At 39.9% G+C, this 14,047-nt stretch overlaps 1 protein-coding gene across 1 annotated transcript in view; it reads right to left on the bottom strand.

Annotated features, from left to right (window-relative positions):
• LOC140724156 (uncharacterized) overlaps positions 1–11,470 on the bottom strand; it is a 28,832-nt gene extending 17,362 nt beyond the window's left edge. The window contains exon 1 of the mRNA XM_073038643.1: positions 11,325–11,470. The gene's annotated coding sequence lies outside the window, so the exon portion shown is untranslated. The remainder of the gene's footprint in view (positions 1–11,324) is intronic.
• Between the last annotated feature and the right edge of the window lie 2,577 nt (positions 11,471–14,047).

Genomic DNA, 14,047 nt, shown 5'->3' on the forward strand with positions numbered 1-14,047 from the left:
TCTGAAAAGCTGTTTGATTATCTGTATATTACTCACACTACGAAAAGAAGATATATGAAGGCTATTTGGATATTTCATTGACAAATTAATAAAAGAAGAAAAGAAAACCTGCTCATCATTACATCCTATTGGATTTTTTTTTGGAAAGAAGATTTACGGATCAAGTTTGACTATTTAAATGGTTAATTACATATTTGACTGAGAAAAGAGGATAAAAGGATTTGTTCCTTTTATCTAATATTTAGTTTGATTTTTTTTTGTTGTTTCTTAAATTACTAACTGGTAGTTTTTTTTTCTACCAACAGGGTTTCTTTTTATATATTTATCTGAGAGGGTTAAGTTACTATGATTTTACTAATTAATATTTCCATCAATTTAGTTCAGTTAAGTATACTAATAACTTTTTTTATTCTGTTTTATTATAGTGCCCTGTAACTGAATTTAAAGTTTTCTTAGGGATTTAAAGCTAAACTTAAGATGGGGCTGGTTTTTCTCTCTAAGAGATTATATTATTTTGGTTCTTTTTCTGTTTAACACATGATAGAACGTAAACACTCCTTTGTTGAGACTTTACTGTCTTTCTTGCAAGGTCATTTTATTTATTTTATGTTCTGGCTCGGGGGAGGTAGAGACGAGAGGCAGAGTGGCCCATGTCTTCGCATCTATCTTAGGTCACTTGCCTTTTTTTTAGGCTTTTGGGAGGGTGGGTGGGTTTAGAGTTAGGAGTTTTTTCCCATTGGGTGGTTCTGGAGCATGTGTGTTTTCTATATGGCTTTATTCTTCATCACTGCCATCTTTGATAATCCCGTATTGGTATGTGTTCTGCGGATGTATAAAGTAAATAAGAATAAAATTATAGTATGGCAGTTAAATGGATTAATGTAATAATTTGGAATATACGTGGTTGGAATTATCCTATGAAACAAAAAAGACTTAAAATTATTAATCGATTCCAATTTGATATAATTTTTGCTCAGGAGACGCATATCAAGGCAGGAGATCAAAATAGATTTTTTTCGCTGGCGGAATGGAAAACAACTCCATGCTACTTCTCAGAGCAAAACTAAGGGTGAGTCTATCTTTATTAAATCTAATATATTTACTCAAGAGGATATTGAGTCAGATTCTAATGGTAGATTTTTAATTGTTAAAGGAGTGATTTGTAATAGAAAGGTTGTTCTGGTTAATTTGTATGGTCCTAATTTCGATGATCCTGCTTTTTTTTTAAAAAAAATTTGCTTTACTGCCAGATTTAAATGAGTATATGTTGTTAATGGGTGGGGATTTTAACTGTTGCTTAAATCCTATGATTGATAAGAGCTCAACTAATCAACGACTTCCAAATCATTTTGCGTCAGTTATATGGCCTCATATGGAGCCAGTGATCATTAATGGAGAATGTGTGGAGCAGGTTAAGACCTACAAGTATCTGGGAGTACAGTTAGACGAGAAGCTAGACTGGACTGCCAACACAGATGCCTTGTGCAGGAAGGCACAGAGTCGACTGTACTTCCTTAGAAGGTTGGCGTCATTCAATGTCTGTAGTGAGATGCTGAAGATGTTCTATAGGTCAGTTGTGGAGAGCGCCCTCTTCTTTGTGGTGGCGTGTTGGGGAGGAAGCATTAAGAAGAGGGACACCTCACGTCTTAATAAGCTGGTAAGGAAGGCGGGCTCTGTCATGGGCAAAGTACTGGAGAGTTTAACATCGGTAGCTGAGCGAAGGGCGCTGAGTAGGCTACGGTCAATTATGGAAAACTCTGAACATCCTCTACATAGCACCATCCAGAGACAGAGAAGCAGTTTCAGCGACAGGTTACTATCGATGCAATGCTCCTCAGACAGGATGAAGAGGTCAATACTCCCCAATGCCATTAGGCTTTACAATTCAACTGCCAGGACTTAAGAACTTTTTAAAAGCTATTATTAATGCTTTTTGAGATAGTGATTTAGATGCATATCATATTTTTTACTGAGTTAAGTATTGTATGTTATTAGTTTTGCTACAACAAGTGTATGGGACATTGGAAAAAAAGTTGAATTTCCCCATGGGGATGAATAAAGTATCTATCTATCTATCTATTAACTCTTTTTTGACCAATTTTGGGTTGATCGAATTATGGAGGCATTTACACCCTGATAACAGAGAATATTCTTTTTTTTTCCATGTTTATAAAATATATTCAAGGATTGATTATATTATAGTTGATCCCTGTCTTTTGCCTAATGTTAAAAACTGTGAATATGACGCTATTGCTATACCTGATCATGCGCCTTTGAGTTTGTCCTTTGAATTTGACGATGACATTTTTGGCCGTCCACCATGGCACATGTCTCAGACTTTATTGCAAAGCTCTGACTTTATTAGTTTTATCGAAAGCCAGATAAAATAATTTTTTACTTTTTAATGATATAGGAGGTATGTCTAAATTAATTATATTGGATACATTCAAAGCATTTTTATGTGGTCAGATTATTTCTTATTCAACTAAACTTAAAAAACAGACTAAAGCAAAATTAGATAAAATTTCAAAACAAATTAAAGATTTAGATAATATCTATGTGACTTCCCCTAATATTGACATTTTAAAAAAGGGTGGAACTTCAATCATAATATAACCTATTATTAACTCATTCAATTGAAGGTTATCTACTTAAGATAAAGACCCAATTTTATATGTTTGGAGATAAAAATAATAAACTACTTGCATCTCAATTAAAATCAGCTGGAGCCAAGATGCAAATTTTGAAAATTCGTAGAAAAGATGGCACCCTGGCTCGGGATTATGAAGAAATTAATAAGATTTTTCAAGACTTTTATACTGAACTTTATAAATCTCAATGTCCAGTGGACTCTTCTGAAATGACTGTTGTTGTTGTTGTTGTTTTTTTTTTTTTACGAACGATTGCTTTTCCTAAAATTTCTGTTGAGGATCAAAAAATTCTGGATGCCTAAATTACTGAATCCAAAATTCATAAAGCTATTTTCTCAATGCAATCTGGTAAGGCCCCAGGACTTGCTGGTTATCCTGTAGAATTTTACAAAAAATTTGGAAAATTGCTTTCTCCATATATGTTGGAGATGTTTAAAGAATCTGTTGTGAAAAGTGATTTACCCTCTACTTTTTATGAAGCTTCTATTTCTTTAATTCTCAAAAAGGATAAAGATCCTTTTGATTTTGCGTCATACAGACCTATTTCATTATTGAATGTTGAAGCTAAGATTCACTTAAAGATGATGGCCAATCCGTTGGAGAGTATTTTGGGTAAAGTCATTTTTAAAGATCAAACAGGCTTTATAAAGGGTCATTTTTCTTTCTCAAATGTTCAGAGATTATTTAACATTATACATTCACCTTCTTCTAAAACTCCCCAATGCCTTATATCTTTGGATGCTGAAAAAGCATTTGATTGAATCGAATGGAAATATTTATTTAATACTTTAGAAAAATTTTGTTTTTGTATTAATTTTAATAATTGGATTAAAATGATATATAAAGCTCCTATTGCTGTTGTCACTAATAACTGTAGGTCTCCTTTTTTCAGCTATCACGGGGACAAGCCAAGGTTGCCCATTAAGTCCTTTGTTATGTAACTTAAGATTAGAGCCCCTTGCTATTGCTCTTTGTGAAGCCGAAAATATTCATGGGATTTTTGTGAATGAGACCATGCACAAGATCTCTCTTTACACTGATGATTTATTGATATATATATATCTAAGCCTGAATAATCTATTCCTGCTTTGCTAAAATTATATGACAAATTTGGAGACCTTTCAGGATATAAAATAAATTTTAGTAAAAGTGAATTACTTCCTTTAAATGAATCTGTCTCTATATATGATAATATTCCTTTTAAAGTTATGGATTCTTTTAGATATTTAGGTGTTATAATTACTAAAAAATATCAGGATCTTTATAAAGCCAATTTTCCTCCTTTAGTGGACTTTTTAAGATTTGTTTTTACAAGAGTGTTTAATGTCTTTTTCACAGTTAATGGACAAATATGATTATCTCTAATACACATTTTTCAAATATTTACAGGTTGGGAATTTTTTACGTGATTTTTTACCAATTTACCCCTCAGCCTGCTCTTTAAATTTGGCTTATGCTATTTTTCAGTTTAAACCTTTTCAAAAACAATTCATAGCAATCCTTTATAAACAGTTAATGAATGCTCGCATGTCGCCTAATTATAGGGTTCAACGCACCTGGGAAGTACAACTTCAACATTCACTTTCAGATAATCAGTGGAGTAAAATTTATTATTTAGTCAATAATTCACCTATCTGCACACGCCATATCTAAATTCAGATTAAGATAGTACACAGGGCCCATATGTCCAAAGATAAATTGGTGCATATTTTTTCTAATATAAGCCCTATTTGTGACAGATGTAATGCAGAAGTGGCTACTCTAACTCATATGTTTTGGTCATGTGTAAGTTTAAACAATTTTTGGAGGGATGTGTTTGGAATATTATCTAAAGTTATAGATGTGGATGTTCAACCTAATCCACTTACAGCAATTTTTGGGATTATTCCAGAGGAAGCAAGCAAAGTGTCTGCTTCCGCCCAACAAAACTTTTATATTTATTTCAGAATATTCCTGTTTTTGTTTACTAAGAAGTTATTTGATCGGATTGATTCTATTATTCTATCTTTTATTTGGGATAATAAAAGACCAAGAATTGGTAAATGTCATTTGCAAAAGTTGAAAAAGGATGGTGGTCTCACTTTGCCTAATCTATGAATGTATTATTGGGCTGTTAACTTCTGGTATGTCCTTCTGGTTATATTGGATTGATAGGAATGAACAGCCAATCTGGGTAGACCAGGAACTGAGAGCTGTGAAACAGTTTTATTTAACTTCGTTATTAGGAGTTACTCTACCTATACAATTAGCTAAAGTTGCTAATTTAAACCTATATCCTGTGGTTAAGCACTCTTTACAAATTTGGAACCAGTTCCGCAATTTTTTTTAATCGTAAAAAAGTTAAACTTTGTAGTATAATTTACCATAATTACTTTTTAAACCTTCTTGGAGTGCTCCAATTTTTTTTACTTTGGGAAAATAAAGGTATTAATTCTTTTTTGGATTTATTTAAAGAAGGCAGATTGATGTCTTTTGAACAATTTGTCGATAAGTATTCTCTCTTATATTCAAATTTTTTACAATATCTTCAAGTTAGACATTTTTTACAAAAATATTTAAGTAATTTTCCTTACATATTGGAGGCTGATTTGTCAGATACTATTATGAATATGAACCCCTTGTTGAAAGGTTCTATTGGAAGAATTTATCATTTATTATTACAAAGGGATAAGCGTCCTTTACTTAAGATTAAACAGGATTGGGAGAAGGAACTCAATTTCCCTTTTATATGGGAGGATTGGACATGGATTCTGAAGCTGGTTAACTCTTCTTCGATCTGTGCTAGTCATTCACTGATTCAATTTAAAATTGTACATTATTACCATTTGACGAAGGAGAGACTTCCAAAAATATTTCCCAATGTTGACAAGTATTGTGATAGATGTAAAAATGAGATAGCCACACTGACACATATGTTCTGGTCATGTCTATATTAAAACAGTTTTGAAAGTCAGTCTTTTCGACAATTTCTAAAGCACTCAGAATCAATTTACAACCTAATAAATTGACTATGCTTTTTGGAATAATTCCTCAAAATATCCATGGTATTTCTGTGTCTGACCAACATGTTTGTTACATTGATAGCTAGGAGGGCCACCTTGTTGAAATGAAGGATATATCAGCTCCTACTTTGTCACAATGGCTCTCTCAGGTGATGCTGTGTCTTGGAGAAAATTAGAAGTCGAACCTTTGTACCTTTATTTGATTTTGAGAAAAGATGGGGATCATCTGCTCATTATTATCATTTCAGTTAACTGATAGATTTCCTCCACGATCTAAATGTAAATTTTTTTGATATATCTTTTCTTTCTTTTTGGTGGTTTGATGTTTATTTTTAGAAGCTTTTTGTATGACGCTTGGCTCTGGGGTTGTACCTCCAATGGGTTTCTTCTTTTATCCCCTCACTTTTCTTTTTAGTTTAATTCACAAAATTTTCAATCCTCAAGATAATTTCCTCTTTTATGAGGCATTGTAAGTGTTGTTACTTCGATGCACTTGTGCTATTTTTGAATAATAATAATAATAAAAAGATATGAAAAGAATATTAAAGGTGAATATGTTCAGTGGGAAGGAGGATGCGAGCGGGCTATATCTGCGGATCAGAAATGGGAACAACAACCTACCAAGGGACAGGTGGGGACAGCAACCCGTTTAGAAATTGACAAGCAAAGATGCTTCCTACCGTGAGTACCAGCCCTCAGGAAGAGCCCAATGTAATATTGACAGTTGCTGCTATTCCAGTTCCGTTTATGATTGATATGGGGACAACTACAACCACTCTCAATCGGGAAATAGTATCGGAAAAGGGATTGCAGTTATCAGACGCAACATTCATTCTGTCTGGGTTTAAAGGCACGGAACGTACGTATTCACATAACAGTCGGGGGTGTAATCCAGCAGGGAGAGACTTGCTCTGTCTGTTGGAAGTCAAGATTCTCTGCACAGGCAATGGTGTCACCCTGTGACAGGTGAACAACTGATAGCTTCCCCAATTTCCGACCTCCCAGTGGTGGGCATTTAATCTGGACTCCACTGCGTCTGAACCCCTTCTGCCAGTGGTCGACCCCCATGTGACTCTGTGCTGTGACATTACGGGGTGCTCAGCTGAGGAAAGTCAATATTATGCACCCCTCGAGGGACAGAAGTTCCCAGTCATGATGATTGGAGAGATCCCCAATCCACTGTTAGTGTTTGCCCTGGGTTCAAGCCAAAGAGCCCAGAGTTCATTGCCTACACCTTGCTGAAACAAGCCTCCAGCACCGAGGGAGACTGGCAAGACTTGGCTGCGGTCCAACTCCGATACTGGAAGGAGTCTGAGGTGAAGGCGGGACATTTGGTGAGACACACTTTTAATATTGACCGATCCCAAGACGCTGTACCCCATCTCTGAGCAAATTCAGGCCATGAAGTCGGTCGCACCAACTATCCCCCTGTCCGGATCACCGTGAAGGAAGGACAGACTCTCCCATCCATTCTGCAATATCCCCCTCTAGCCTGAAGCAATTTTATGAGGATGGAAGCTCTTTTGTGGATCCAGCAGGGAAACGATGCGATAGTGACGGACAGTGAAGTAATTGAGCAGGCCTCTTTTGAAGCAGCTGTCTCCGCCCAGAAGGCTGAGCTGTTTGCTCTGACTCGTGCCTGTATCCCAGCAACAGACTAAAGTGGGAACGTTTACACAGACTCCCGTTATGCATTTGGAATTGTACATGACTATGGAGCTCTCTGGGAACATGGGGATTCCTGACTTCCTCTGGCCATCCCATTAGTAATGCCACCATTGTAAACAACTTACTCACCGCTCTGCAGCTACCTCGCATTCTGGCTGTTATTAAATGTGCGGCCCACACACGCATGTCCGACTGTGTCACTAAACACAATGCTCTAGCAGATCAGACAGTGAAAAGTGCGGCACAATCCTCAGTAGTTGTAGCCTCCTCGGGTTCCCGTCAAGCAACCCTCCATGACTAAAGCAGAACGGGTTTGCAGGACATGTGGGAGGTACGTAATTTTCAGGGGGACACCTCTGAGGAGGAGCACAAACTGTGGTCCCCGATGGGGTGCCAGAAAGACCCCAACCTAGGTTTTTGGATCACCCCAGTGGGACAGGTTTGTGTTCCTACACAGTTTTTACCAATATTGGTTGATTATATACATAATTGTACACACCTGGGAAAGGAGGGAATGGTTGATAACCTGTACCCTGCACACCAGGTGCGACTCCCTTGACAGGTGGATCCTTTTCTGTGTCTACAAGTTGATTTTATTGAATTGCCTAGAGTACATTGCTATAGATACTGCTTAGTTATTATAGATGTGTTTAGTAGATGGATTGAAGCTATTCCAACTACCATTAATACCGCTATGACTGTTGTGAAGGTATTGTTATGGGATATAATTCCCAGGTACGGCCTGCCAGAGATGCTGAGCTCTGACAATGGCCCACACTTTGTGGTGAAAGTAAACGAAGGGGTATGTAACGAACTAGCTATCCAGCAACAATTCCACTGTGTACACCACCCACTGGCCACTGGCAGAGTGGAAAGAGCCAATGGCACTCTGAAGAGTAAACTGGCCAGACCAGCAGCGGAGACTGGACTCACTTGGTTGAAGGTCCTACCGTTAGCCCTACTCCACGAGGGTTACCCCATAGGGGAAAGCGGGGTTGTCACCAGTTTAAAACATTTATGCATGGCCCATGAGAATATCCTGGGGACCAAGACCTTGTGCACCATTGCTCCCAGAAAGCCTACCAGCAAAATTAGATATTGGAAGAGATGGGGAAATAAATATGCCAACTAACCAAAATTTTCCAAGCGTTACATTCATAGGTATGACAGGCTTACAAGGAAGAGAACTACCCTGCAAAGAGGAGTGACTATCCCACCATAGAACCTGGGAATTTATCCTGATCAGGAACTGGGATTGAGGGAAACTCAGACCTCAGTGGAGAGGACCATATCAAGTGTTACTGACCACTCCAACAGCTGTGAAACTGAAGGGGCAATCTCGGTGGATACATCGAACAGGCTACAAATGTGTTACTGAAGGAGCTGAGTAGAATGACTCTCTCGGTATAAAGGAAATTGTATTGGTTGATAGTAGAGAGTGATGAACCTCTCGGTTTCTTGCCTTGGACTGTCATTTTGAGAGATAGTGCCTGAGTGACGTCAGCCGCCAGCTTTCTCGGCTCCTGTTTGAATCTTACAAAGAGAGAGAGAGAGGGCTGGAACTATTTGACCATGCAGCGTGTTTACACTTGCTGGCAGCTTGTGTTTACATAGCTCAAAGTTTGTTTTGTTTAAGCAAGGACACACAGTCAGCCAGAGAGAAAGAAAGAAGATGTAAGGTTCGAAACAAAGGGCCTAGTGGCCAAAGGCCACTGTTTGGACTCTCCTGTGCCCACAAGGTGGGTTGACTATTGATCCAGCGTATACCGAATGTGTGATTGTCACTTTGTTTGATCCATTGGAGTGGATCTGTTGGTTTGGGAGTATCCTGTGAGGACCACTTGTGCTAACCCTTGCCTGGGTGTGGTAATTCACTTGAAGAGGTACCCCTGTGACCAATCACTGTTGGTGATAATTCGTATAATCCATCTGGGGATTTTGTTGGACTATCTCGTGGCTACCACTTTTGTTAACCCTTAGCTGGATTCGGGTGTGTTATGTGGTAACCACTTGTGAGAAGGGATATTCTGTGGAAATCACTGTCGGTAATATTTTGTCTGTTGGATCTGGATTGGGAGTACCTTGCAGAATCTACCTGTGTGTTAACCCTTGCTTGGGTGGCAGATCCTTCTGAAGACAGTACTCCTCTGATAAGCTGCTTCTGGTGATAATTTGTATGTGGATTTAGAACAACGACGGATAAGACCTACAGCGACTGTTATCCTGTTTTACCACTGTGGAATTTGTGGAATTCAACATAATTGCCTTCGCTCGACATTCACCTTGGATTACAAATATCTCTCTCTCGTCATTTATTCCATGGCTGAACTGAACTTTCATGCTTCACCATCTCAAGACTTTGAGCTTGTTATTCCCTGAGCTCAGTGGTTTGGGAGTTATATTTACACATATGTGTACTCATAACACCTTTAACTTTAGATTATTTTGCTTAAGTTGTTATACAAGTAGATACTAATAAAGACAGTGCTTTTAACATCAAAACCAGACTCCAGGTGTGGTCTATTGCTGCTGGTTCATTTAAACCGTTACGGGTGTGTAACAGTGGTGTTTGTGTTTATGTCTTTGAGAGGGCTCACCCCAGCATCCAGTTACGATCTTTCTGTCTCTGTCACACTTAATGTCAAACGGGTAGAACTAGGGGCCCTGACAGACACAGTGTTTTGACAGATGTATCTCAGGCCCCCACCAAACGGAACTTCCAACACTGGGAAACATGCATCGTGGCCATACTTGCAGGCGCCCAGCAGCGGAAGGAATAACTGAGACTTAGCGATCTTTGATGATAGTTTTTCTCTCCTATGGAGTAGCCGGGAATTCACGAGAGATAATCAATTTGGCTACAGCACTTGAGGAGCTGGCCACAACACTGCAGGGGCCCTGACAGAAACACAGGCCCAAGCAAAAGAAATATCCACTGAAATGATTGCAATCTGGCAAACAGTCGTATAGAATCTTACGGCTTTAGATTTTATCCCAGCTGAGAAGGGGGAACCTGTGCTGTTATTGACACAGAATGCTGCACGTATATCCCTGATGAATCTACTAACATTACACCCCTCTCCGAGCACACTGCAAAGGAGATTGACAGCATCAAGAAAGTAGGGCAGGATTTACACAGGTTCACGGAAGGGTTGAAATGGTGATCTTCGAAGGCCTGTTTGGTAATATGTGGGGCATGATATTGCATTATGGCCTAATAGTTGTACAAATCTTTGTTATAGTTACTGTTGTATGCCGTTTTTACCCACTGAGAAGTCAAAGCTGTACTCGGTTGCTTTCTCTTTAAAAAATTACTGTTTTGTTGACATGTAATGATCAAAAAGGGAATGATGAAGTATGGTTTAACACTTCGTTAAAAAATAGCAGCCTGTTTTTCTGAAAGAAATTGCTGATGATCAACAGATGTACTAAGCCGTGCTGAGCCATATTTCTTCTTGAGGGTAGCTAGCTAGGGTTTCAGGATGCTTATCTCCTTGTGCACTCATGCATAGAGATAGGGCAGCTTCAGTCTGTTCTGTGTGTGTAAGCCATTATGACTATTTTGTAATTTGTCTTTAGGGGCTCCAGCCTGTCATGTAGTAAATAACTTTGGTTCCAGCCTGTCTTGTGTGGGGAGTACCTGGACGGATATATCTGTGGTGAAGGGGAATTGTTAGCCAGTTAGTGGATTGGGTGGGAACAGTCATTGACTGTTCCTGTTTGAGTGACTAACTGAGTAAGCCCCAGATACTTGGAATAAAGAGTTTGTACTATATGGTCTCCGAGTGACTCTCTCCGGATTCGATTTCCACAGAATGGGAGTGGTTTTAAAGGGCTGGGCTGCTGGAAGCTCATTACCAGACCTGGACTGATTGCAACTGGGTCTGACAGAGGCAAAACTGGTTCTGCAGGGCACATTCAGTCTCACTCCAGCTGTTTCTGACCTTCCCTTGTACAGGTATGTAATGTCTAAAGGACCAATGTTTGAGTAAATGAGACTCACCAAACTTTCTCCTGACTGAATCACTGGAATCTCCGAGTCAGATGGGTTCTCTCCAGTTGATGCTCTCAATCCTCGGGCTGGTTCACTTGTTGCTGTTCCCTCGTCTTCAGTCGTGGTTTTTCTTCCAATAAATCTCTCACTGCAGGTCTAACTTTAACATGAAAGATAATGAAGCACATTAACAATAATAAGGAGAACCAAACATTTCTGCTTAGTGTTACTAAGAACAAAACTCACTGAAATTTAAACGTTGAAGGCAGATATAATGATCTCAGTGAACAATCTTTTATTGTCCCTCACATGACACAAAAGAATATGGGATAAGAAGGAGCCATCATTCAGTCATGGTAAGACATAAGGAACAGAATTAAGTGATTTGATCCATCTGATCTGCTCCACCATTCAAACATGGCTGATTTTATTCCAACACCATATTCCTGCCTTCCTCCTGTAACCCTGAAGCTACTTAGCAATCTTGAATATATTAATCTCTGTCATAAATATACCCAAATGGCAGCCTCAACCACACTCTGTGGCAACAAATTCCACACTTCGGACACCTTTTGGCAAAAAAAAATTCTCAACTGAACTTTAACGGGAAGCATCTTTATTCTGAGATTGTGCTGTCAGATCACAGACTCTGTCTAATGGAAACATCCTCTCCATGTCCACTGTATCCAGGCTTTTCACTATTCGGTAGGTTTACTTAACCATACATCCCCCACCACCCCCACCATCCCTCTGAACTCCATTGAGCACAGGTCCAGAACCATCAAATGCTCCTCACACATAACGCCGATCACTCCTGAGATTATTCATGTGAACCTCGTTAGCAACAACTGCACTGAACACATTTCCAGCAATAACAGACAAACTGGTTCCAGGATAATTGACAGGGAAAAGTTGTGCTTTCCTTACTGTTCTACTATCACAGATCGAGTCATTTCCATTTCCAGGTTAAATGTAATAAAAAGAAACTGGAATTACCAGAAACACTCAGCAGGTAAGGAACAGCTGCGGGGAGGGGAACAAACTTTACAATTCAGGTTATTGACGTTTCGTCAGAATGACTTCAAACATTTAGTTTTTAGTGCAACTTGAGATTCTGCATGATTTCCACCGAGTGACAGACTGGTGACAGTGAGGGGTGGGGGAATTTCCAAACACAGTTTGAACGCCAGACTCACGGGTCTAATCCTACTGTTGTAAACACGAAAAAGCCGATCCGGAGACGTCAGAACACACCACAACTACTGAATTAATGATACATACTACTGTATAAAAGATTCAAAAATGACAAAAGTTAGAAGAAACAAAAAGAACTTTGTCATATTTACTTTGACCATCACCAAATTTTTATCAACACACCATAGAAAGTTTCCCATCCGGACACTTCACGCTTTGCATGGTAACTGCTCCGCCCGTGACTGTGAGGAACGGCAGACACCGAAATCAAAGATCCCCACAACCTGGGACGTTCTCCTTTCTGACCCACCCCAGTCCGGGAGAAGACACAACAGCCATAAAGCTCCAGGACAAATGTGAGGAGCCTCAGGAAACGAGGCGAGTTCGGGGAAGTTAACGGGACTCAGCGGGCAAAATCATACCACGTGATCTTGCGTCACAAAGCGGAGGGCGGGGCAGATCTGCGGCACACAGCCTCACGTGACCTGTCGGCGGGACTTCCATTTCAATTCTGTGGAAACAGACAGCCTGGGCTCCTGCTTTGCATCGTTCAATGCAGATTAAGTGAAGGGGACACATTTCTGACGAGCCCAGATAATTGGAAAATAAATGAGTAACTGGCCCTCAGTTCAGGGCTCACGGCCAACATCGGATCTCCCCGCTCGGGATCGGTCTCAATACTCACCGATGGGAAAGTGATACCTTCGGCCCGCAGGCAGTGATCGATGGAAGAGACGAAAGTCTTTCCCGAACACACAGCCGACCCACTTCAGCTCTGAGCGGAGAGGATAACACCGTCCACCCGGAGACTGTGACAGTGCGCGAAGAGATTGTTACATCATCGGGAGGCGGGGCCTGCCAATCTGCGGTTAAATGGGAGGGGCAAACGGGATTACGTGTCAGGATTGGTGACCTCGCCCCCTCCCCCCCCCCCCCAGGCAGAGACACCAGCTACTCATTAGTCTGTGGAAAGAAGCAAACTTGCCGCTCACATCTCCTCTCACCTTAAATGTATTAGACATTTCAACCCCCAGGAAAAATATATCGTCTGTCCACTCTATCTATTCCTCTCGTAATCTTATAAACGTCCATCCAGTCTCTCCCCAGCCTGCGCCACTCTGGAGAAAACAACACAAGTTTGTCCAGCCTCTCGTTATAGCTCATGCCCTCTAATCCAGGCAGTGTCCTGGTAAACGTCTTCTGCGCCCTCACCAAAGCCCCGACATCCTTCCGAGAATGGGGGCGACCAGAACTGTATGAAACACTCCAGATGTGGTCTAACTAGTTTTATAAAACTGTGTTACGAACTGAAACGTTTTAGAAACGAACCAGCAGCAATAGAGTTCACACTGGAGTCTGGTTTTGATGTTAAAACCACTCTCTTTATTAGTGTCTACTTATAATATAGTAACTTAACGAAATAAAGGAAAGTTAGCATTGTTATGTGTGTATCTGTGTAAATATAACTCCCAGACTATCGAGCCTGAGGGAACAAAGCTCAGAGTCTTGAGATGGTAAAGTAGGAATGTTCAGTAATC

This window comes from Hemitrygon akajei, unplaced genomic scaffold, assembly GCF_048418815.1.
Source record: "Hemitrygon akajei unplaced genomic scaffold, sHemAka1.3 Scf000168, whole genome shotgun sequence".
In the NCBI taxonomy this organism is placed as follows: Eukaryota; Metazoa; Chordata; class Chondrichthyes; order Myliobatiformes; family Dasyatidae; genus Hemitrygon; species Hemitrygon akajei.